Source organism: Suncus etruscus, chromosome X (assembly GCF_024139225.1).
Source record: "Suncus etruscus isolate mSunEtr1 chromosome X, mSunEtr1.pri.cur, whole genome shotgun sequence".
Classification (NCBI taxonomy): Eukaryota; Metazoa; Chordata; class Mammalia; order Eulipotyphla; family Soricidae; genus Suncus; species Suncus etruscus.
Genome location: NC_064868.1, coordinates 92,089,413 through 92,113,150, shown reverse-complemented (window position 1 = coordinate 92,113,150; position 23,738 = coordinate 92,089,413).

Genomic DNA, 23,738 nt, shown 5'->3' with positions numbered 1-23,738 from the left:
GACAGGATCCAATTTCATAGCAAAAGCAAAAGAGTAAGTTTGGTAGTGTCAATAGATCAGTCACTTCACTTATCTTGCTACTTCGTTTCCATCTGAAAACCAATCACCATGTGGCACTCAGTCATCTTTTTTAAATGGTTCTTTTTTAATTAAGACATTATTATCTACAAAGTTATTCATACTTAAATTTTAGGCATACTATATTTCAGCACACCAGTGCTGTTATTCGTACTTACTAATCTTTCACAGAATGAAGTAGCTCAGATCAGCAAAAATACTTCCCTTGAAAATGTATCCTATCATTGAACTTTTCATGAGATAAAAAAACTGAGCTTGTACAGGGCCCTGAGAGATGTCATTGTCTGCCTCCATCCTCTTTTCCACTGTTTCCTTTGCCTCATCTTCATGGACAGTTTCCACAGAATCTTCTCTGTCTTCTTCCCAGTCCATATCTTTCCCTGCCCTAACTCTAGCCTAGCTGAAGTCTTCTGCTTAAGTCCTATCTGAGATGTTCCTTCCTCATGAACCCTGAACTTGCCCTTAAACTATGTATCACAAGGTCTGGAGAGATTATCTATGGGGGTAAGGCTGCCTTGCATGCAACCAAAACTGGTTTGATCCATGGCCCCATATATTGTACTCCATGCACCTCCAGTAGTGACCCCTGAATGAAGAGCTAGGAGTAAGCCTTGAGTACTTAATAAATTCATCACACTTTGAAATTCTTATTTCTTATCTGGCTTGCCAATAATATTGTCCACTTTATGAGGAAGAGAATGTTAATAGTCATATTTCAATGAACTAGTACAGTGCCTGGCTTTCAGTAGGAGCACAGAATACTTTTAAATATTTAAAAATAGAATTCAAGTAGGTACCAGAATGATAGTAAAGCAGGTACGGTGCTTGCTTTGCACGTGGTATACCCGGGTTCAATACATGGCACCACATAAGGTCCCCTGAGCAAACCCAGGAGTGACCCCTGAATACTCAGGAGTAATCCCTGAACATAACTGGGTGTGACCTCCAAAACAAAAGTAAATAAAATTCAAGTAACAGACACTTCACTGTAGTAGCATTCAGTTGTATTTGGGAGGGAGGCTAGAGAAGTGGAGGGAAAAACCACAACAGAAGAGAAAGACCTATCCTGATGATGATTCAGGAGCTTCCATGCAAGTTATTTTGGAAGATGCATCTGGTCTATGAATTAGATACTACAGAGAGTAGAGACTAATGTGAACAAGATAGAGTGTTGGTGACTGATGACTGAATATTGGTCATTGCTGAGTAGAGGTAGGAAATGTTTTCTTGGAGAACCTACAAACCTGGAAAGAAGAAGATTGCATGACCTAGGATGGGTCCTAGTGGAAAGAGAAACTCTTCCCACCTAAACAACTTGCTGGTGGGAAAGACAGACATTAGCTAGTAACAGAAAGAAGTATCACTACCAAATGGTGACCCACTAATAAGGAAAATGGAAAATGGCTGAGAGTGAGAACCATGATGGCCTGACCCAATCCAGAGGGTCAGGCCAGGGGAAAAGTTCCCAAAAGAACATGGATCCACTCGGGAGCCCTGAGGGTTGGATAGTAAGCAGTGAGAGTACAGTCAAGAGAAATGCCATGCTCCTCCTGAGCTCTGTGTTTGGTGATGCTTCCAGCCCCTCTTCTGTCTTTGGAGATTATTGGGATCTAAGTCAGTGATAGGTCTCTGGGGCCATCTGGAGAACAGCAGAGTTTAGCACTCTGGCACATCTGCCCTTCTCCTCCCACTAAACCCATTGGCATTGAGCACACCCACTCCACAGAAACTGATTGACTTGAAAAAGAAGCCAAATCCCAGAGGCTGAAGTGACTACATTGAAAGCACATACAGAGAGCCTACATGTTCTGGCAGAGGTGCTGGTTGGGAAGAAAATCTGAGTTAGGAGTCCAGTAATCAATCAGGTCAGCAAACAGTCAAACTGTCTCAGCTATTAAGATAACACATCAGTGGCTTTGTTATTGACCCAGCCAGTGGCTCAGAGACAATCTGAAGAAGGAAGGCCCTAGCCATACTGGTCAATAAAGCACTTTCAGTTCTGACAAAGCAAGCAATTAGGACCAGTGTGTTTCATTTTTTATGCTTCCTAAGCCAGAGTGTCCTTCTAAACACATCTATCAATACAAGAAAGCAAGGCTGAGGATTGAGATTTCAGTTCTTGCAGACTCCACATGAGTTATGGTTCAAGAACTTAACTTCTCTAAGTCTGAGGACTTGGGGTCAGCCCAGTACAGAGCCCCAGCCCTCTGCCTCCAAACATTATTGTCACTAACACAATAGGCCTGGAAGGATTTAAAGGGTCATTCTGTTCTGGGAAGGGGTGGACTATGTCTTCATGATCAAGGCTAGCTTGAAAATCTACTCAATTTCTCCCTCTCCTACTCTTAAGCACATGGAAGCTTTTTTCACTCACAGGAGAGCTGAGGATTAAATACCCTTCCTAGGTAAATCAGCGGCATCTTGAAGGGACAGAGTGAGTCACCACTATGCAATGCCTGTGCTCTTCTGACCTACCGGGTGCCTGACACTTTGTAGGCATATTGTCCTATTGCTTTGGTTGGCTCCTTTTAGAAATTTAAAAAGGGATTTCCTACAAATCACACTACCCTGACAATAAGGAAGCACACACTGCCAAATTCTATCTCCCTTGGCACCACTCTGAGAAAAGAAATTATTTTCTATTCTCATTCAATCCTGTATTATCATCCTTTGTTCTGTTGTTGTTGTTTGCTTGTTCATGTTGTTTGAGGGCCATACCCAGCATTTTCCAGGACATACTCCTCACTATATGTTCAGAAATCACTTCTAGTTGACTTGGGGGACCATACAGGATACCTGAGATAGGACTGGGACAGCTGCATGCAATGCCTGACCCATTGTACTGACCCCAAACTGGGAAGGAGCTCCTCTACCTCAAAAAGGTCACACCAAAAGAGAGAGGTTTCTTAGAATCATGTTCCCAGTCAAACTGTATCTAAACACACAGAATACCCACCCTGCTTTCCCCTAATCCCCTAAACACAGAGCTCACACCCTACTTTCTCCTAACCTTATTGGCTAAAGCACACTCTCACCTAAAGTATCCCACTGTCACCTAAAATAAACCCCATCATTTCCCCCAAAGTTTCTCCTGAATGGTTTGACACTATACACTCATCCTCTGCCATCCAGCCCCACACTAAACCACACAGTCACAAATTTATCTGGGATCCAACATTACTGGCTTCATCTATATCTGCCTTCTCAGATGGTCCAAGCAATTTCATCCCTGGTGTGATTCACTGACCTGATTGTGGCCAGTATCACAGGACATCCTAAAGAACACCACCTAGAAAAAGGGGAAGAGTTAGACATAAGGCAAGCAAAGGTGGGAGTCCCAGGTTGAACTAAAATGATGAGCAGAAGGATGAAGGCCTGAATATTAATGATGGAAGGCAGTAAGTTTTTTTTTTGTTTTTTTTTTGTTTTTTTTTTTTTTTTGGCAGTAAGTTTTTGTTTTCTGAAACTTCAAGACTTTCCAAAGGATCTGGGGAAATGAAGGTTGGCAAATAGTGAATTGTCTATAGGTAAACTGTCCATGACTCTGATGTGTGTGGCCATCAAGGTGGTGTTAAGCCCCTGGGGGTTTGGAGGAGATCAAATTTATGTTTTGAAAGAGTCCATTTGACTTCTGTGTGGTAAACAAAGACAATTTAGGAGAATAACTGGTTGGGTGTTGAGATGATGGTAAATTGAACTAGGTAGATGGGCCAAGGGTTTGAGAGAGGCAGACAAGAGATTAGTCAAAGGAACTATAGAAAGTGACTGGATTTGGAGATAAGAGCTAATAAAAACATTGAGAGATTTGATTAATTCTCATGCCTAAGGATTTATGAATTTATGTGTCATTAACATTTAATCAAATGCACATAGAGCTTCATGCTTAGTGAAAAGAACCCAAAGGCACATATTTTATGTGGTCTGGATTCCAGTTGTAGATTTTAAGAAAAAAAGACAATGATGACAAGCGGGGAGCCTTAGCTGATGAGGGGATATAGAAGAAAGGCTAAAAAAATTTCTCATGAAAGTTAACCACCAAATTGGGTCTTGATGAGATCAGGTAGTGGGCATCAATGCAGATACATAACAGACATGAAGAAGTGAAGTGTGAGGCACATAATGTGTAGATAGAGCCAGAGACTCACATGTTCTTTAAGATCTGGGATGAGGAAACTTGTGTGAGGATAGAGGTGAATCAGGGAGGTGGGATTAGGCTCTGTCTTAGACTTATGGTATTCAAGATGCCTGCAGAGCAATAATTTCTGCAAAGTGCTTCCCTTCAAGATAGTACTGGGTTTTGTAGGGATGGTGATGGTGATCTTAATGAGTCACCTTTCTTTTCCACCTTCTTTTTACAGGGCCAGTGTGCAGTAGCAAAACTTAGAAAGGAGGTGCTAGACAAGTCAGCACATTTCATTGCAGGGTTCTGTGACCTCACAAACACACTCATGTTTGGGTTAGAGACTACAGAAGTATCTGAGATTTAAATAATTGAGACTCTTTTGACATCCTCCCTCAGTCTCATGTTATGTGTTTGAGAAAGAAAGTGGGCCACTGATGACTAGGAAACAACAATAACTTAATTTTAGGTCAGGTTTCCCTGCCTTGCCACCTAACAGTGAGATGAAATCAGAAGACCCTCCATGACACCACCCTGGCTGCCACATAGGATCTGTGCAAAAACTAAGGTCTCTAATAAAAGAAGCCTGATTGCAACAATCGTGATTGAATAGAACTTCTCCTGGGTCCATGAAGAAAGAATTCAAGGCTGGAAATTAGTTTTCCTGGAACCTGTAGTCGGTCTTATGACATAATGTTTTATCCTGCTTTTTTAGGCCAGGGGTATTAGCTTTCTAATTTCCCCAATGTTTGCTGACTCTATGCAAAGAAACAAGCAAAACAACCCTACCATACACACCTGTTGCTTTAATATATTGAGACTTGTTCACGTGTGTTGAGAGGGCGATGGTGAGGCCTTTCTCAGTTAGGACTGGCTCCTGAAAACTCTATAGCTTGGCTGGTCTAAAGGTCTAAAGGGTGATGGTGGAGAAATTCACAAAGCATCCAGATGAAGTTCCAGGAGTCAGCCAGCTTTATTTTACAGTCCTAACTGCCATGTACATTTCCTCACATGACTTCTAAGCTAAGCCTTTTCCTACCAGGTCCTTCTCTGCTCCTTCTCTGGCTCTCTCTGCCTCTGTCTCCCTTTTAACTGCTCTTCAGGCTTTGTTGCTGAGTGATTTCCCTTTGCTGATTCTCCTTGTTGATTCTCTCTTTAATTCTGATTCTTCGGGACTGCAGGAGCCCTACATAAATAACTTAATGACACAATTTATAAAATTAGAAAGTGATCTACAAAGAGAACCACAAATAGGTAGGCAAAAGAAAATAAAAAACTTAAATCAGAAATCAATGAAGTGGAAATCAACGAACAATTCAAATAATCAATGAAAGGAAAAGTTGGTTCTTTGAAAAAAAATAGCAAGAACTATAAACCACTAGCAAAACTCGAAAAGAAAGGGAGAGAAAGAAACTTGATAAACTGGATTAGAAATGAAAAGGGGGAGATAACTACAGATTATACAGAGATGCAAACGGTAATTAGAGACTACTTTGAGAAACTCTCTGCCACAAATTAAGAGAACCTGGAAGAAATGGATAAATTCTTGGGCTCATATCTTTCCACAGTTGAAACATGCTAATCTAGCATATCTAAAAAGATTCATCATTATTGAAGAAATTACAATGGTAATCAAAATCTTCCAAAAACAAAAGCCCAGACCCAGATGAATTCACTAACAAATTCTTAAAAACCTTTCAAGAGGACACACTACCAATACTTTTCAGGCTTTCCAAGAAATTGAAGAAACAGAAACACTCCCAAATAGTTTTTATGAAGCTAACATTACCCTGATACCAAAAGAAGACAGAAAAGCTGCAAAAAACCATATAGACCAATATCCTTGATAAACGAAAATGCAAATATCCTCAACAAAATCCTTGTAAATAGGACCCAATGCCTCATCAGGAAGGTCATACACCATAACCAAGTAGGTTTTTATTCCAGAGAAGCAAGTATGTTTTAACATACATAAATCATCAACATAATACACAATATTTACAAAAAATAAAAACATATGATCATATCAGTAGATACAGAGAAAGCATTTGGTAAGTTCCAAAACCCATTTATAGTAAAAATTCTCAACAAGACAAGAATGGAAAGAACTTTCCTCAGTATAGTTACAGCCATTTATCACAAGCTAATGGCAAATATTATATTCAGTGGGGAAAAACTTTCAGTTTAAAATGTTAACTTTCAGTTAAAATCTGGCACAAGGCAAGGCTGCCCCCTCTTACCACTCTTATTCAGTATAGTACTGTAAGTACTTGCAATAACAAGTAGGCAAGAAAATATATCAAAAGCATCCCAATAGGAAACAAAAAAATGAAGCTCTCACTATTTGCAGATGACATTCTAATATATTTAGAATATTCAAGGACTCTATAAAAAGCTTCTAGAAACAATAGATTCATAGAGCAAAGTATTGGGCTACAAAATTAACAAGCAAAATCAATGGCCTTATACACATAATGATAGAGAAGAAATGGACATTAAAAAATCTCATTCACCTCAGTACCACAGAAACTCAAATACCTTGATGCCAACTTAACTAAATATGTGAAGGACCTATACAAAGAAAACTACAAAACACTGCTTCAAGAAATAAAAGAGAACACAAGGAAATGGGAACAAATACCCTGTTCATAGATTTGGAGTATTAACATAATCAAAATGGCTATACTACCCAAAGCACTGTAAAAATTTAATGCAACACCTCTAAGGATATGCATGACATTCTTCAAAGAAGTGGATCAAACTTCCCCAATACTTATTTGGGACAACAAATACACACAAATAGCTAAAGCAAGTCTAAGGGAAAAAAAAGAAGACGGGAGGCATCACTTTCCTCGACTTTAAATTGTACTACAAAGCAATAGTCATGAGAACAGCATGGTATTGGAATAAAGACAGACCCTCAAATCAATGGAATAGACTTGAGTATTCAAAAATGTTCCCCAGACATACAATCAATTAATCTTTGATAAGGGGGAAAAAGGCAAAATGGAGCAAGAAAAGCCTTTTCAATAAGTGTTATTGGAAAATTTGGCCGGCCACATGCAAAAAAGTAAACTCAGAACTCCATTTAACACTATGCAAAAGGGTCAAATCAAAATGAATTAAAGACTTTGATATCAGACTCAGAATCATAAACTATATAGAAAAACACGTAGGAGAAACACTCCATGACATTGAAACTAAAGGCATCTTCAAGTAGGAAATACTACTTTCCAAGCAATTGGAATTAGATATAAACAAATGGGACTATTTTAAACTGAGAAGCTTCTGCACGTCAAAGGAAATAGTGACTAGGATACAAAAGTTACCGACAGAATGGGAGAAACTATATACCCAATAGGTGCTAACAGAACTTAACAAGAAAAATTTCTAACCCCATCAAAAAATGAGGAGAAGAAATGGACACTTCCTCAAAGAAGAAATAAAAATGCCAAAAGGCACATGAAAATATGCTCCACATCACTAATCATCAGGGTTATTTAAATCAAAACAACTATAAGGTATCATCTCATGCCACAGAGACTGGCACACATCACAAAATAACAATAACAATCAGTGCTGGTGGGGATATGGGGAGAAAGGAACTCTCATTCACTGATGGTGGGAATGCTATCTAGTCCATCCTTTCTGGAAAACAGTATGAATATTCCTTTAAAAACTGGAAATTGGGGGCTGGAAAGATAGTATGGATGTAAGGAGTTTGCTTTGCATCAGAAGGATGGTAGTTTGAATCCTGGCATCCCATATGGTCCCCTAGCCTTTCAGGAGCGATTTCTGAGTGTAGAGCCAGGAGTAATCACTAAACACTGCCGGGTATGACCCAAAAACAAAAAAAAAAAAAAAGGAAATAGAGCTCCTATATAATCCTGCTATATCACTCCTAGGTATATACTCTAGGAACACAAAAACTCAATAAAAATTGCCTTTTGTACTCATATATTCATTGCAGTGCTATTTACAATAGCCAGACTCTAGAAACAACCAAGATGCTCAACAACATATGAGTGGCTAAAGAAATGGTGGTACATATACACAATGGAATACTATGCAACCATCAGGAGAAATGAAATAATGAAGTTTTCCTATACATGGGTGAACATGGAAACTATTATGTTGAGTGAAATACATCAGAGGGAGAGATATAGACACAAAATAGTCTCACTCATCTGTGAGATTTAAGAAAAATAAAAGAGGGGCCGGAGCAACGGCACAAGCAGTAAGGCATCTGCCTTGCCCGAGCTAGACTAGGATGCACCATGGTTCAATCCTCCAGCGTCCCATATGGTCCCCACAAGCCAGGAGCGATTTCTGAGTTCATAGCCAGGAGTAATCCCTGAACATTACAGGGTGTGGCTCCCCCCTTCAAAAAAAAACAAAAAACAAAAAAAGAAAAGAAAAGATAGTTTTGTAATAATACATAGAGGCAATAGAGATGAGGGCTGTAAGGACTGGTCCACTATATGAAGCTTACCACAAAGTGTGTTCAGTGCAGTTAGAGAAATAAATACACTAACAACTATCATGACAGTGATAGTGAGTGAAATAGAATGCTGTCTCAAATATAGGCAGGGGTTGAAGGGTGTGTGGGTGGAGGGAGATGGGGCATTGGTGGTGGGAAGGTTGCACTGGTGGAGGAGAGTGTTCTTATTTATAACTGAAACCCAACTAGAAGTGCTGCAGACTGTTTTATCCTGATGAGATAAAAAGTTCCTAAGCATAACCTTAGTGAGTTCATTTTCCCACTGGAAGTCAAGCGGGAGCGCGAAGAGGCGAATATGGAATAATGAATTATAAAATATGAAATGAATGAGACCACACAGAATGCATGGGGACTTGCGTCTAGAAAGAAGACAAATTTATTTTTTGAGCTGGGTAGCTTTAAAATCACCAGCAATACCACCTTGCAATCATAAGAGCCATACCAACTTTCAGACTGAGTACCCAAAGCAGACATTGGTTCAGATCACTGGCACCAACATTCAGGGAGTAAGTACAATGATGACCTACATTCTACAGAAAAATCGAATGAAATACAAAGATCAAATACTGCATTGCTGGCTAGTGTCTGGAACAGGACTTCCAGCCTGTTCTACAGGACAAGATCAATGCCCTTGCTTAGATCCATTCTAGGAAGGTCTTCAGGGAAGTAATGTAGAAACAGTATAAAGTTTGTGTTAAAGAAGACATAAGAAGTGACTTGGCTAAGAGACCAAGAAAACCCCATTACCCCCGAGCATCCCACTCTCCTTCAGTGACCGAGCTCAGTGAGAGAATAAGACAGTTTTGTACCTGAGAGTCTGGATTGCCCAAGCATAGTTGGCTGAGAAAGGATCAATGCCCAAAGCATCTGCCCAAATACATCTTCCTGCAGTTTAGTGGATAATTGTGCATGGATGGCCAGGAATGACAAGACACAGCCCTTTCCAGTATAAAGGAACTGGAGTCTGGAGAGTGCCCTTCCATTCCACCCAACCTTGAAGACTCAGTAGATTGGGATGAAATTCCATGCTCACCCCTCATTGCCCAAGTGTCTTTAGGTAGTGGCCCCAAAATTCTAAACTGTCACTTGCTCTGTAAGCTGAAGACAAAAACAGCACCTTATTTACCAAGTTGTTGCTGGGATAGAATTCAATCCCCCACACACACACTTGAGTTGTATGCCCTTGGGACTGCCACTGAGTGAAGAGCCACTGACGCCCCCTGTAGGCGTCTCCCAGGCGTCCTCTTACACTGAAATTACCATAAGAGGGAGAACACACATTAGAGGCAGGCAGGCTGGGCTCTAGCTCCCAGTTGACCATTTAATTACAAGTTGCTATACATAGGAGTTTGTTTCCTCAGCTGCAAATTGAGGCTAATTCATGGATGGCTGAGGAGATTAATTTGGGATAGATGAGGAAGCACAAGGAAAACACCAGAGTACCACACACAAAGGTAAGTTATTTCATTCAGCATTCTAGAGAATTCGGCACCATGTAAGGGAATAAGGAAAATAATTTATTTTATGAATTCCATAAATCAAAATCCGAGAAAGAGCAGAAGAAGGAATAATATCATCTATCTTGAAAAGGTGCAGGGAAAAAAATAGAAAAGAAAAGGTGCAGGGAATATCATTTCTTCTAGCCAGCATGGATTTGGAATCTACCACAGCCTAGGACTTGGACAAGTCCTGTGAGAGGGGTGAGAGGAAGAGGACTGAGTCAACTTTGATCCCTGTTTGCCAACAGCTCACCAAGTTAATGGCAAACACCAAACTCTGCTACCATACAGAGGTAGTGCATAAAAAAGAGTGTAGCTAGTAAGGTTGGCTTCTTGGAAAAAGTGACATTTGAGATAGGACTCAAAGTATCAGGCAGTCAAGGGAAGTTTGAGGAGTGGAAGTTGTCAGAAGAATGCAAGGAAATCTTTCAACAAAAGTCCAGGAGCAGGTAGCTGCATGAGTTTGAGGTGTAACAAGTCAATCCATGGAACTGTAGAGAAAACTCTGGAGTAGCAAAAATGTCAGATGAACCTAGAGGTGTGGCTTGGGAGCAGCTCACAGGAATGTAAAGTGGCTGGGACAGCTTGTAGTCTGCACCTAATAGGAGAATCGAGGCTGGTCCCTTCCAGTTGCCCTGGCCTAGCTCAGTTTCACATGGTGCTTGGAGCAATGTGGTAGTCAACTGAAGTATACTCTGTGGTTAGAACTTCTCACCAAAGCAGGATAGACTTTGATCAAAAGGAATGTTAAAATGATCTCTGTGGCAGGAAAGCAGCACTGTGAGGTTTCTCCAGAGCACCAGCAAGGGCAAAGCATGCCAATATTGCCTCTCTTCTATATAAATTTTCTCACTGTGATCTAACCCAACCGAATTCCTAGAGTTTTTGAACCCCAGCATTCTGCCAGCCATTGAACTTTAGCAATTTGTCACTCACTGCCTCCATTTCCTCCCTGTTCACACAGATGTAGGTAACTCCCTGTCAAGATGCCAAGGTAGGGGTTACTGTTGTAAAATACAAATCCACAAAGTGTGAGATCACCCTACATACCACGTTTCTAACCACTTAGGTGGATGGGTCTGAAGAAGCAGAGTAGCAGTGAAGAAATAATAAGCAAGTCAAGGAAGAGCCATGAAACCAGTCTGCTTTTTGTCTCAGCTCTCTGCCTCAGCCAAAAGCCAGAACTGACTGGCTTATGATATGAAGCTCACCTCAAAGAGGAGTGAGTGCAGTTCAGAAATAATACACTAACAACTACCATGACAATGTTAATGAGTGAGAGAAGTAGAATGCCTGCCTGAACTACAGGCAGTGGTGTGGGAGGAGGGAGATGGGGGCATTGGTTGTGGGAATGTTGCAATGGTGAATGGAGATGTTCTTTTTGTGACTGAAATCCAACTACAGTCATGTTTGTAATCAGTGTTTAAATAAAGATACTATTAAAAATAAACTATTACCCAGGTAATGAAAAAAAAAAGCCAGAACTAACTTTCCTTTATTATCCCAGAACAAAATCCACCTAAATGGGGCGGGCGGAGTGATACAGGTAGGCTTTTACATATCAAAGGAAAGGTTTACAGGAAATAGGAAGATGGGGGAACAGCTTTGTTTTGGGTTAATAGCTGGGAGTCATCTTACACACCCTTTCTTTGAGCTCAGTCCTCCTTGTTAGTATTAGGGAGCTGTTCTGTCTGGGAGGAGGGCCCTTTACAAACCTGACAATGACTAATCTTCCAAGTGGCTGCTTCGTTGTCAAAAGACTTGTAGCTTTGTTCAGAAAAGGTCAGATTTGTTGGATCTAGTCAATTAGAGAATAATTTATTGTCTCATTCTTCAGTGACCTCCAAAACCATATGTGCTTTATCAGCAAGAAGCCAATATCCAAGGCATATCCAGGCATACCAATAACCCCCAAAAAGGCAGTCCTGAGGAAAATTCTTGGCTTAGATGGCACAGCTGGATGCAGTTCTTAAGAGATTACTATCACAAGGAAGTTCAACTTGGCTACATGTCCATCAAATATTATTAGAATTGCCAGTACTTTACAATAGAAGATTTTGTGGAAAGACCTAAAGATTGCTAGCTCCTCTCTAGAAAAATCTTGCAATTAAGACAGTAGGAGTGATCTGAGTTTTGGCTATAGCCTTCTGCAAAGTAGCTAAAACTTTTGTGCTGCTATTTAAGTGAAAGAAATTAACCAATTTTGTTACTTAGTTTTATGAGTCAGATGGGCATCAAGATAAACCAGAATCATTGTTAAAATGAGATAGATTGCTGTAACAAGGTTTAGAAAAACACAGGTTCCTGGGCACCTTAAAGAAATGTCCTTGCCTAAACTGATTGATCTAGAACTTTCCTCCTCTTTCCCTGATTTTAATCTACTCAATTTATGTCAGATTTATACATCTCTTCCTTCAAGTTCTGAGTGTCTGATTGAGCTCAAGCAATAAATTTAAGGAAGAGTAACAAGTCAGCCACCTCTTCTTTGATATGGCGCTGCACTGGTGTGAACTGTGATGTGGAAGGAATTGTCCTTGTGACTCTTCCCTAACAGCCATCTACTGGCATCATTCATCAGAAGGGCTACTTTCTTCTCTTAGAGGGCTTCTGCCTCTGTTTCCAAGAAAACAAAGAGAATTCAAAAGAAAGCAAAGAGGAACCTGGAGGTGTAGCTCAGTATCAAAGTGCACACTCATGGTTGGGGTGCTAGATTTGGTCTCTAGTACCAAAAAGAGGAACAGACAAAATAAAGAAGCAATGGGAAATACATTGTCCCATTTGGGCAGCTTCACAGCATGAAGTCCTGTGATTGTTTTTTCTGCTTGTAGAGGGATGAGATTTTTCCTTCTGTAAACCCAAATTCCTTGCCTTCTCCAACCAAAATAAATGTTCAATGATTCACTAAAAATCACCACTACTCAATTTCCTGTTAAGGTTTGGACTTGCGAATGATGGATTATGGTCAAATGGAATGCTAAAAGAATATTCTCACAACCCAATCAGACTTCTAAAGAAACATAAATCCATGTTCTTTCCATATATATTGTGAAAGTTAGACCTAACAGCAGTTTTCCATATAACTCTGGCCACTACTTATTAAAAATGCCCAGTTTTTAAATAAACCAATTCTTTAATTTATGAAATACTCATGATATACACATTTATAAAGTTGTTCATAAATCAGTTTCAGTCATATAATGTCCAATGCCCTTCACCAAGGCACATTTCCCACCAACACTGTCTCCAGTTTCCCTTCCATGCTCCCCTTTGCCCTCCCTCCTGCATGCCTTTGTGGTGACATTTTTCTTCTCTCGCTTTCTTTTTTTTCTTCTAGACACTTTAGGTGCAATATTGTTTTTTCCTTCTATCTTTTTTCCTTCTAGACACTTTAGGCTCAATGGGTATCCCTAAGGATACCCATATGGAAGGATAATTTCCAACTATTATTGTCATAGTGGTCCCTTATCTTTCTTATTTGCACTCCCCCACTTTGTCTAGTTTTGGCTTTTTCTATAGGGTGAGAGTAGGGATTCAAGGACTTGAGGTTGCTTGGTCTGCAATTCCTGGGGAAGTACAGACTTTCTGTAGTCTGACGTGACATTAGGCATCCATGTCTTTGTATAGATCCAGAAAGAATAGTTTGTAGGCGGGGACTTGCAGATACACAGACTAGGGGCTTAATGAGAAAAAGTACACTGAGTGCCCCAGTCCAAGGTACTAGAGGAATTGCAATGTGTGATATTGTTGGGCCAATCACAAAGTAGTTGTTAAAGAGCAAGGAAATAAAGACTAGAGACAGAGTGGTACAAGAGACCTTTAGGATATTTCAGAGCAGCCCCCAAAGCCCATGACTTATTTAAGGGAGGAGACATGAAAACAGAAGCTAGGGAGGCTGCTGGGTCCCAAATGAAGGAGTGAGCCCAAATGGCCAAGATGAGGGGAATGGCCCCCAAGAAAAACTTGAGCAGGAGCATGAGGCACATTACTAGATCCTAATATGCATGAATGGTTTCAAGGGGTCCAAAGACTCCCCAGAGTCTTTTGTCATTCCAAGTGTTCTGATGATGCCACCTAACACTTTCATTTGGATCAGTTGGAGACTGTTGATTGTAATAGGAGCCTCAGCTCATTTTGGCATGGATTTTACCATAAGGTCATTCTCTGTACCACTCTATCGCCACTCCCAGTCATTTTAGAAACCCCAATCTCTAACCAAGTGGTGTGTCTCCTCCTGAAATTGTTGTTTGTGGTACCCCTTTTGTTTTGGCCACTGATTTGTTTCTGACCTCAACTCCCCTGCACTGAGTGACCTTAAAAGTGATCTTCAATAGGAAAAAGAATATGACCTCTTTGAGATGATTCTGGATGCTCCGAAGAGATACCTTTCCCTTACAATGTTTCAAGCCTTTCCTGCAACTTCTGGCCAAGTCTTTCAGAGATGCCTTCTCTCAGTATCTCATTTCTAGTCTTTGGCATGGCCCTGTTTCTTTTGTGACTCACAGCACTGACCTCCATATGGACCCTTTAGCTGCTAATTTGCTAGGCTGAACTATGCCTCAAACCTCTGGCTGCCTTCTCTAACTCTGGCCATGGCCCAGATGTTGTTGTGTATACTTAGACTTCAGTTCTTCCAATTTTCCAGCCTGCCTATGTGCCGGGGATGAGAGTGACAGAGGAGACACCTAGAAAGTTCTGTCTTCTCTCCTCTGCTGGAGGTTATAATCCAGCAATTACTTTTTATCCAAGTCCTTTATCCACAGCACCAAATCTGACCTGAGATAATGAGGCTGGAGAACAGTCTGAAAAGTCACCCAAAATTTTTCTTACTGAGCTGTTTTTTTCCCAGGAACACTCAAATAAGAGCTTATAGTCAACAACAGAGATCAAGCAGAATCTGGCCATAATATTAGTACAGTCAAATATTGGAGCTAAAGCAACTAAGAATCTTCAGCTACCATGTTCCTACAGGACCTGGGGCTCAGATGATTAGTCAGAATCTCCACATTATATGTCAAATCTTAGAATCACCTCAAAACCAATTATCTGAGGTATAGTGGCTGCCATGTTGGCCACTGCACATTACAGTCATCCCCAGTGCAATTTATGGACCAATAATAAAGAAGAACACACAAAATGATTAGTTTGTATTTCACTATCCAGAAGGGAGCACATTGGGAGAGAGATAATCTCATGTTTTGTTATTCCCGAGTTTATCTTTGATTCAATGACAGGCCTGGGATTGTTGGTTCCACTTTATATTGCTGTGCTTCTAGTCACACATGAACAATACACACACACACACACACACACACATATATATATATATTAGTTTTATCCTTTGCCTCACAAACATTACAATTCACACCTGTATGATGAAATATATAAAATTATGTTTTCATTTAAAAATATTGAAACAGGGGCCAGAGAGATAGCTTGAAGGTAAGGCATTTGCCTTGCATGCAGAAGGACATTGGTTCAAATCCCAGTATCTGATATGGTTCCCTGAGCTTTCCAGGAGCGATTTCTGAGCATAGATACAGGAGTAACCCCTGAGCTCTTCCAGGTGTGACCCAAAAACAAAAAAATTGAAACAGAGGCTGGAACAACAGGTAGAATACTTGCCTTGCACAAGACCACCCCAAATTTAGTGCCTGGCATCCCATATGGATCCCTGAACTTCTCCAGAAATGATTCTTAATAACAAAATTATGAGTAAGTAGTAAGTCCTGAGCATCTCTGGGTATGACCCAACCTCTTCCTCATAAAGAATATTTAAACAGATACATAACAGTGTATTTTTCCTGGGTACTTTTTATTATCAAAGAAAAGACAATGTAACTCTAACTTTTGGGAAGTCTACATGAAAAGATTCTAACGTTGAACTGCAATATATATAATAATAAAGTTAAAAATCTTATTTGAATAAACAAGGGACACTTGCTGTAGCTGGTGTTAACATTTAGTTATTTATTTATTTATTTATTTTGGTTTTTGGGCCACACCCGGCATTTCTCAGGGGTTACTCCTGGCTGTCTGCTCAGAAATAGCTCCTGGCAGGCACGAGGGACCAAATGGGACACCGAGATTCGAACCAACCACCTTTGGTCCTGGATGGGCTGCTTGCAAGGCAAATACCGCTGTGCTATCTCTCCGGGCCCATTAACATTTATTCTAATGTAACAATAAGTACTATGGGATATGATAAAGTAGACACATACCTCAAATACATACATATTTATTATATAATAAAGAATAAAACCCTTTTAGCATGGATGAATGTTGAAATAAATGGACAATCATTTGGGTAAAAACAGGTCTGGTTATAAAAACAGCAGCAACCAAAAAGGAAGTTATAGTTTGATACTACTGAAACTTCTTTCCCGATGTCATCTAGACAAAGCAGAAACTGAAGTCTAAACTAAGTATCCAAATTTTATGTCTAAATAATTTGACTTAGCATGATGTTTTGGGCATTCATTTATGCCAGTGTGCATATTAGTGATCTTGTAATTTTATTTTCTTGTTAAACAGTGTCCTCTGGGATAAATATGCTGGATTTTGCATCCAGTTTGTATATTCAGTTGGTGCAGACACTCTCCAGTTTGTTTATCATTGTCTTGGTGGTATACACCTGAGTTGTTTCCAGATTTATCTGGGCATGAACAGGAAGCTACTAAAAGCATTTTTATAGACAAGTATTGCTGCAGACGTGTTAGCATCCCTAAGCAAAACTTTAGTGGGTTAGATATTTCTCACTAGGAATAAGCAGGTACACAAGGCAGACAAATATAAAATATGAAAATGAAATAAATGAGACCACACAAAATGAATTGTATGGAGACCCACATCCAAGGGATGAGAGACAAATTTATTTTTCAGCTGATGACATTTATAAGCACAGGCTCTCATATGCAGGGTGTCATCAGGGAGAACAAAGAGTAGGAGAGCAGTACAATGGGGAAATGGGCCTAGAATCTACATATCAAATGACTATCCTATAGGTGAGAAAGACCCCTGTTGGAGGTTGGTGGTGAAATGTTTTTGGGTAAACAGAAAAACAGGTTTAACAAGAAAACAGGAGGAGAGAGATAGAAATATTTATGATGTTTATTTAGTTGTCGGAAAATAGATTTTTGGGGGGACAGAAATAATTGTTTACCATCATAGAACTAGACTCAGAAACACAAGCTGCTGGCGCCAGGTTATACGAGTCACAAATAAACTAGCCAGCGGGGAACTTTTGGCGGGCTTTGGTACTGACATTTCTTTGTCTGTAGGAAAGCTGAGGCTGGATTTCTATAGTGACCAAATAAAGAGAAAATGTAATGTCACAGCCATGTTGGAATTACAGCCAATAATCCTCGTAAAGGGTCAAATGATTGACTTCTCTGAACGGGCCTTTTGGCAAATAATTCTTTGGAAGGAAGGCATTGCACCAGGAAGGCAAATAGCCATGTCTGGTGCGTGCTTTCTTTAAGTGGGGGGTAACGAAGTATTATCATGGCTCTTGGGTTAAACTCTAGAAGGGGCAACACAGCTGGAGAAGACAACTCTGGTCCATATACACAATGAAACTTTCCTGGAAATTAAGACAGTAGTGATGGGAATGTTGCACTGGTGAAGGGGGGTGTTCTTTACATGACTAAAACCCAACTACAATCATATTTGTAGTCAAGGTGTTTAAATAAAAATATTAATAAAAAGCAAAACCAAAAAAGAATAAATGAGATTATTCAATCTTCTACTACATAGATGAATTTGAAGGGGATCATGCTGAGGGAAATTAATCAGAAGAGACTTGGGCAGAGAATGCCAGCTCTCATATGTGTAATGTAAAGAAATACAGTAGAGGTATAACAAATACCCAAAGGACTGGCCTCCCATAAGAAGCCACCTCAGAGGAAGGAAGAAGGGTGGGTTCAGATGCAGGGGGGCATTGGGACAATGGTGGAGGGACCTGGACACTTTGGGGAAGGGTTCAGTGTCAAATAGCATTATGCATGAAACCCTATCATAAACAGTATTTATTATAAACCATGCTGCTTAAGCTATATTTTTTTAAAAAACAACAAACAAAAATCTAGAATTAGTTAGAGGCAATGTCCAATGATAATAAGTTCCTGTTACTGAAAATAAAATGCCCTTTTAAAACTGCTTTTAATTTGCAGGCACATCTGGTAGTACTCAATGGGCCCATTGGCAAAATTCAGAGCTCCTGCATGCAAAGCAGGTGATAGAACACTTGAGCTTGCTCCCTGACTCCAGTCTTGTTATTTTTAAATAATCTAGTAAGTGTATGTAGTGGTACTTACCATATTTTCAAATTTTATTTTCAAGCTAACTAACATAAGCAAATTTTCATGTGTCTATTGACCATTTGTGCATCATTTTGTGAAGTAGTCATTCAAATCTGCACAGTTGATTTGTGTCATTTTGATGAGTATATGTTTTTAACACATCCTAACTCCAATGTTTTGTCAAATCTAAGTTCTTTGTAATTAGTCCCTCCTTTGATAGCTTACTCTGCACACTGCTATTCATTATTATAGCTCTGCCTTTTGATGAACAAGGTTTAAATTTGGACAAAATTGAGATCGTTACCTTTTCTCATCGCTTCTGTTTTTTAGGTCTTGGCTAAGGAAATTGTCCAGGCAATGAGGCAATCGTCTGTTCCTTTATTGGAAAGGTTGATTATTTTTAACTTCATTTTTGGTCCTTGATCCATGCCTGATGAATTTTTGTGTTAAACTGGGTTAAAGAGTCATTTCTTCATAATGAAACAATATTCCAGCACTACTTGTCAGAAACATTTTTCCCTTTTTCACTAATTGCTTTGGCACCTTTGTCAAAATTCCAATGATAGTATAAATGTTGCTCTATTCATAGGCCCATTTGTTTTATATTTTCTTGATATATTGGTCAAAACCTCTGCCAGTAAGATGGTCTTTTGATTAATATAGCTTTAAAGAAAGGTGTGAAGTTGTGTAAACTTAATCCTCCAATTTAGTTCATATTTTAAGTAATTGCTTTAAGTTTTCTAGGTCTTTGCATTTTCATGCACATTTAAAACTAGTCTTATCAATTTTTACCAGAAAAAAATTCTCAAGTATAAAATGATTACGTTCTACCTGCAGACCTATAAATTTATAAATCAACTTGAGAGAATTAACTTCTCACAAGTAAAGTCAAGATAAAATTTTCTATTCTTGTAATGTGTTTTAAATTAGGGGAGTGTTTTTACTTTAACCATGCTTTAGAAAGATTTAATTTTTTTAACATGAAGTGAAGACTGAACTAGGAGCATGACTACTACTTGTGGTGCCATTGTGGCTATACATAAAAAGGAAATTGGTTCTTGAGTTTATAAAACAGTAGAATAGAAACTAGTCCACAAATTTATAGGAATTGAGTGTTTGTGAAATTTAAGAAAGATAGTATTTATATTGTTTTTGTATTTCTGTCCTGTATCAAGAAGAGAATGACATTTTTCTGAAATACAGATCCTCTTTCATCTAGAAGGTAGTGATAAGATACATTTTATTAAAATACATTATATATAAGATACATTAGCTATGAAATAATCTTACTTGGCACTGAAACAAAAGTTGAACATTTACATGCATGGCACCTTTCACACATCTCATTGAAGCATATTTTGTTTCATTGTGTTTCAGAGAGGTATGTATTAAATAAACACATCAGTAAATGTTAAATTACAATGAATAAAAATGCTTTATAGACAGTATGCATCATACCTAAAGTTTTGATTATAAGGCCTTTGTTTAATAAAAGGAAAAGGGAATTCTTAAAAAATAATGGCTGATTCAAGGAGTGGGACAGAAAGTGGACAAGATATACCAGATTTCCTCTACTATCAAAGATCAAGGAATGGCTTATAGCAAGTAAAATAAGTTACTATTAAAATACAAACCTGAATTAAGAATAAATTGGCCTCAGAGACAAAGAGAGGAGGGCTGGAAGGACCAGTTTACGACATGAAGCTCACCACAAAGAGTGGTGAGTGCAGTTAGAGAAATAACTACACTAAGAACTATCATAACAATGTGAATGAATGAGGGAAGTGGAAAGCCTGTCTAGAGTATAGACGGGGGTGGGGTGAGGAGGAGGGAGATTTGGGACATTGGTGATGGGAATGTTGCACTGGTGAGGGGCGGTGTTCCTTATGTGACTGAAACCCAACTACAATCATATTTGTAATCATGGTGTTTAAATAAAGATATTAAAAAAGAATACATTGGCTTCGAGTACTATAAAGGATTGAACAAATATAATCAAAGGAATAGACAGCCATTTCTGCAAGAAAATTTCAAATAAATTTCTATGCATACAACCCCCTAAATTAAAGAAGCATTATTATCCCTCCTTAGGTATAGGGTATAATAGTAAATGCTTTACAAGGAGATTAATGTGGAAAGGGAAAGTAACTTTGCAATAGATAAACAGCATACAATACTTCAGACAGGTAATCAAGGTCAACATCAATCATATCTGTTTTCTCAATATGAGCTGATAGGATGTCACTATACTTCTGTAATTTTGTTGTTCCAAACTATAACCCAGTTTGGTCTTGAGAAAAATATCAAATATACCTTAGTAGATAGACATTTAACAGTATTTCTAAATAACAATCTTTCTAAGTATCATCCAAGTTGTCACAAACAAGGGAAGTCTGAAAACTTGTCAAACCCAGATATCAAAGAGGTACATATTTATGTAAATATATATAATGTGTCATCTCAGGACCCAAAAAGATACTAAATATAATATAAATACTAAATAAATACTAAAATACACTAAATAGAACATAAATAATATAAATATAATATAAACTCTAGACTTCATTAGGTAATTCATCAATATCTGTTCTTAATATTACATATGCACAACACTAATGCAATAGAAGTTGTGTGTGTGCATAGTGGGGTATTTCTTGTATGGTCTGCTCAAGTTTTCTATAAAACAATATATTCTAAAATTTAAATTTCATTTATTTTGTTGGTTGGTTTTTATGGCAGGAACACCTGGTTGTGTTCAGGGGACAGTATGTGGTGCCAGGGATCAAACCTGGGTTGGGAGTGTAAAAGGCAAGCACCCAATATTCTTTTCCAACACTCTGGCACAAAAGTTAATTAGTTCTCTTCAAAGCTCTATAAAAGAGAGGTATATTATTTATGGGGTCATAGTAGACCTTCCTGAGATAATTGTACTTATCTCAGCCCTAAAATATAAAGGGTTAAAGTTTTTTTTGGAAAAATAACCATAAAACCCATAGGTAGAAGGAAGAATGAAATTTTCAAAAACTCTAAACAAGTAACTTCCTTGTGAATTATGAAGCAGGATCAAGGGTGGATTGGGGACAGTACAAAATAAGGTGAATATATATGATACCTATAGGATGGAGAGTAAAATGTGCAAGGTTTTCAAGCCATATTAAATATTTTTATCTTATATGAAGAGCAATGAATTAAGTAGCAAAGGATAGGAAAGTGACATGACGCAAAGAGGTAAAGGATGAAGCTTTGTTTTGGTCCAGTTGAATATCCAACCTGACACAAGATTCCATGTAACCAAAGCAATAGAAAATAAAAAGTAGATCAGTTTTAGACATGTAGAATAGATAGGTGATTTTGTGTTAAATTTTACTGACAGTCAAACCTATTGTTTTAGATTCAGAGGACAGCTGTGTGTGGAAGATAAAGTTGCAAGTCTTCATGCATATACCTAAGTAAATCCAAGGTTGTAAATCTAGGGTCTCACATTCTAGTGTCTAAAGATATTGGTGGGATATCTTCAACATTAAATGGTCATGTATTTTCCAGAAAGAAATTTGAAATTTCTATAAAAGAAAAAAATCAGAGCTGGTGAGGTGACGCTAGAGGTAAGGTGTCTGCCTTGCAAGAGCTAGCCAAGGAAGGACTGCGGTTCAATCCCCAGGCGTCCCATATGGTCCCCCCAAGCCAGGGGCAATTTCTGTGCTCTTAGCTAGGAGTAACCCCTGAGCATCAAATGGGTGTGGCCCCCCCAAAAAAAAACAAAACAAAGAATCTAGGGAACCATTTATGAGAGAATATCAATATCTAAGAGTCAAAAGAATCACTAAATAAGGAAGCAATTACTTTATTATAGATGTGTTATATGATGTCATTGAGACCAGAACAAAAGACAACTTTGAGAAGTGACTTGGTTTCAAAGATTTGAACATCACAGAAGGTTGGAAAAGGTTATAAGGTTGTTACTTCAACTCCTGTGAAAGAAACATTATTTTCATCCATGGTGGTGGTGGTTGAGGTACCTTTATTTTTGGGACTTTAGGAAAAAGAGAAAACAGATACTTTAAAAATGGTGGTGAGGGAAAGGGCAAAATTGGGGAAACCATGGATCAGAATAAAAAATCAGGGAAGATAGATGAGAAAAAATAAATAAGCAATGCAATAAAGTTGCTGGGCACCAAATTTCAATTCATTCTTTAGGCATTACCATATTAAATGACTACCTTCTCATCAATATAAAGGCTATCAGTGAATTATTTACTCACACTTCAACAAGATCACAGCTCTATATAGCCTAGGACTTTTGATTGATGGAAAAGCTGTAGCAATCTGGATGCAGGGTTAAATTTACTTTACTTCAATATTTACAATTGACATAATCAATACAGCAGCTTAGAGTGGTGATTCCAATGGGTCTTTCCAAAGGCACTTCTGTCTCCACAAGAGGTAGTAGAGAAGTCATTTTTCAATCTATAGCATTAGAATTTACTCTGAATCAGTTGAGTGATGAGAAATATATAACTTGGGCTGGGGCAGTGAATTATTAAGTAATTGAATTTAAGTTGTTAATATTAATTGATATTAATATTAATATCAACCTGGGAAGCTGCTCTGGGAAGCACTGTGGCCCTAGCACTGGGATTACCTTCATGTACTGGACTTGCCATGGGGCCAATGACATAACCACAAACCATCTTTCCTACCCAGATGTGCTTATCCCCTCTGAATGAAGCATGTAATCCCCTAATGTGACTGCATATGTGTATAGACCCAATGGTGCTAATCTAAGGGCAACAGCTATTGAGAATCAAACTGCATTCAGGTGACTTCCTGCACCCTTCAATCATTTTTGTTCTAGGCGGAAATGTGATGAACAGAGAGGGGTGACACCAGTTTTAAAGAAGAGTAATTACTTGAAGACACATTGGACACACTCTTTATGATCTGAGAACACATACATAGCGCAGTACAGTATACAAGGACTATGTCATTTCACCAGTGCTCACATAACTCTACAGAGCAGACTCCATTTTTATTAGTCTGAATTTACATAGGAGGCAAATATGATTAAAAGAGGTCATCGAGGCTGGAGAGATAGCATGGAGGTAAAGTGTTTGCAGAAGGTCGGTGGTTCGAATCCCAGCATCCCATATGGTCCCCTGAGCCTGCCAGGAGTGACTTCTGAGCATAGAGCATGTGACCCAAAAACCAAAAAAAATAGAGGTAATCATTTGACTATGATTAAGTTT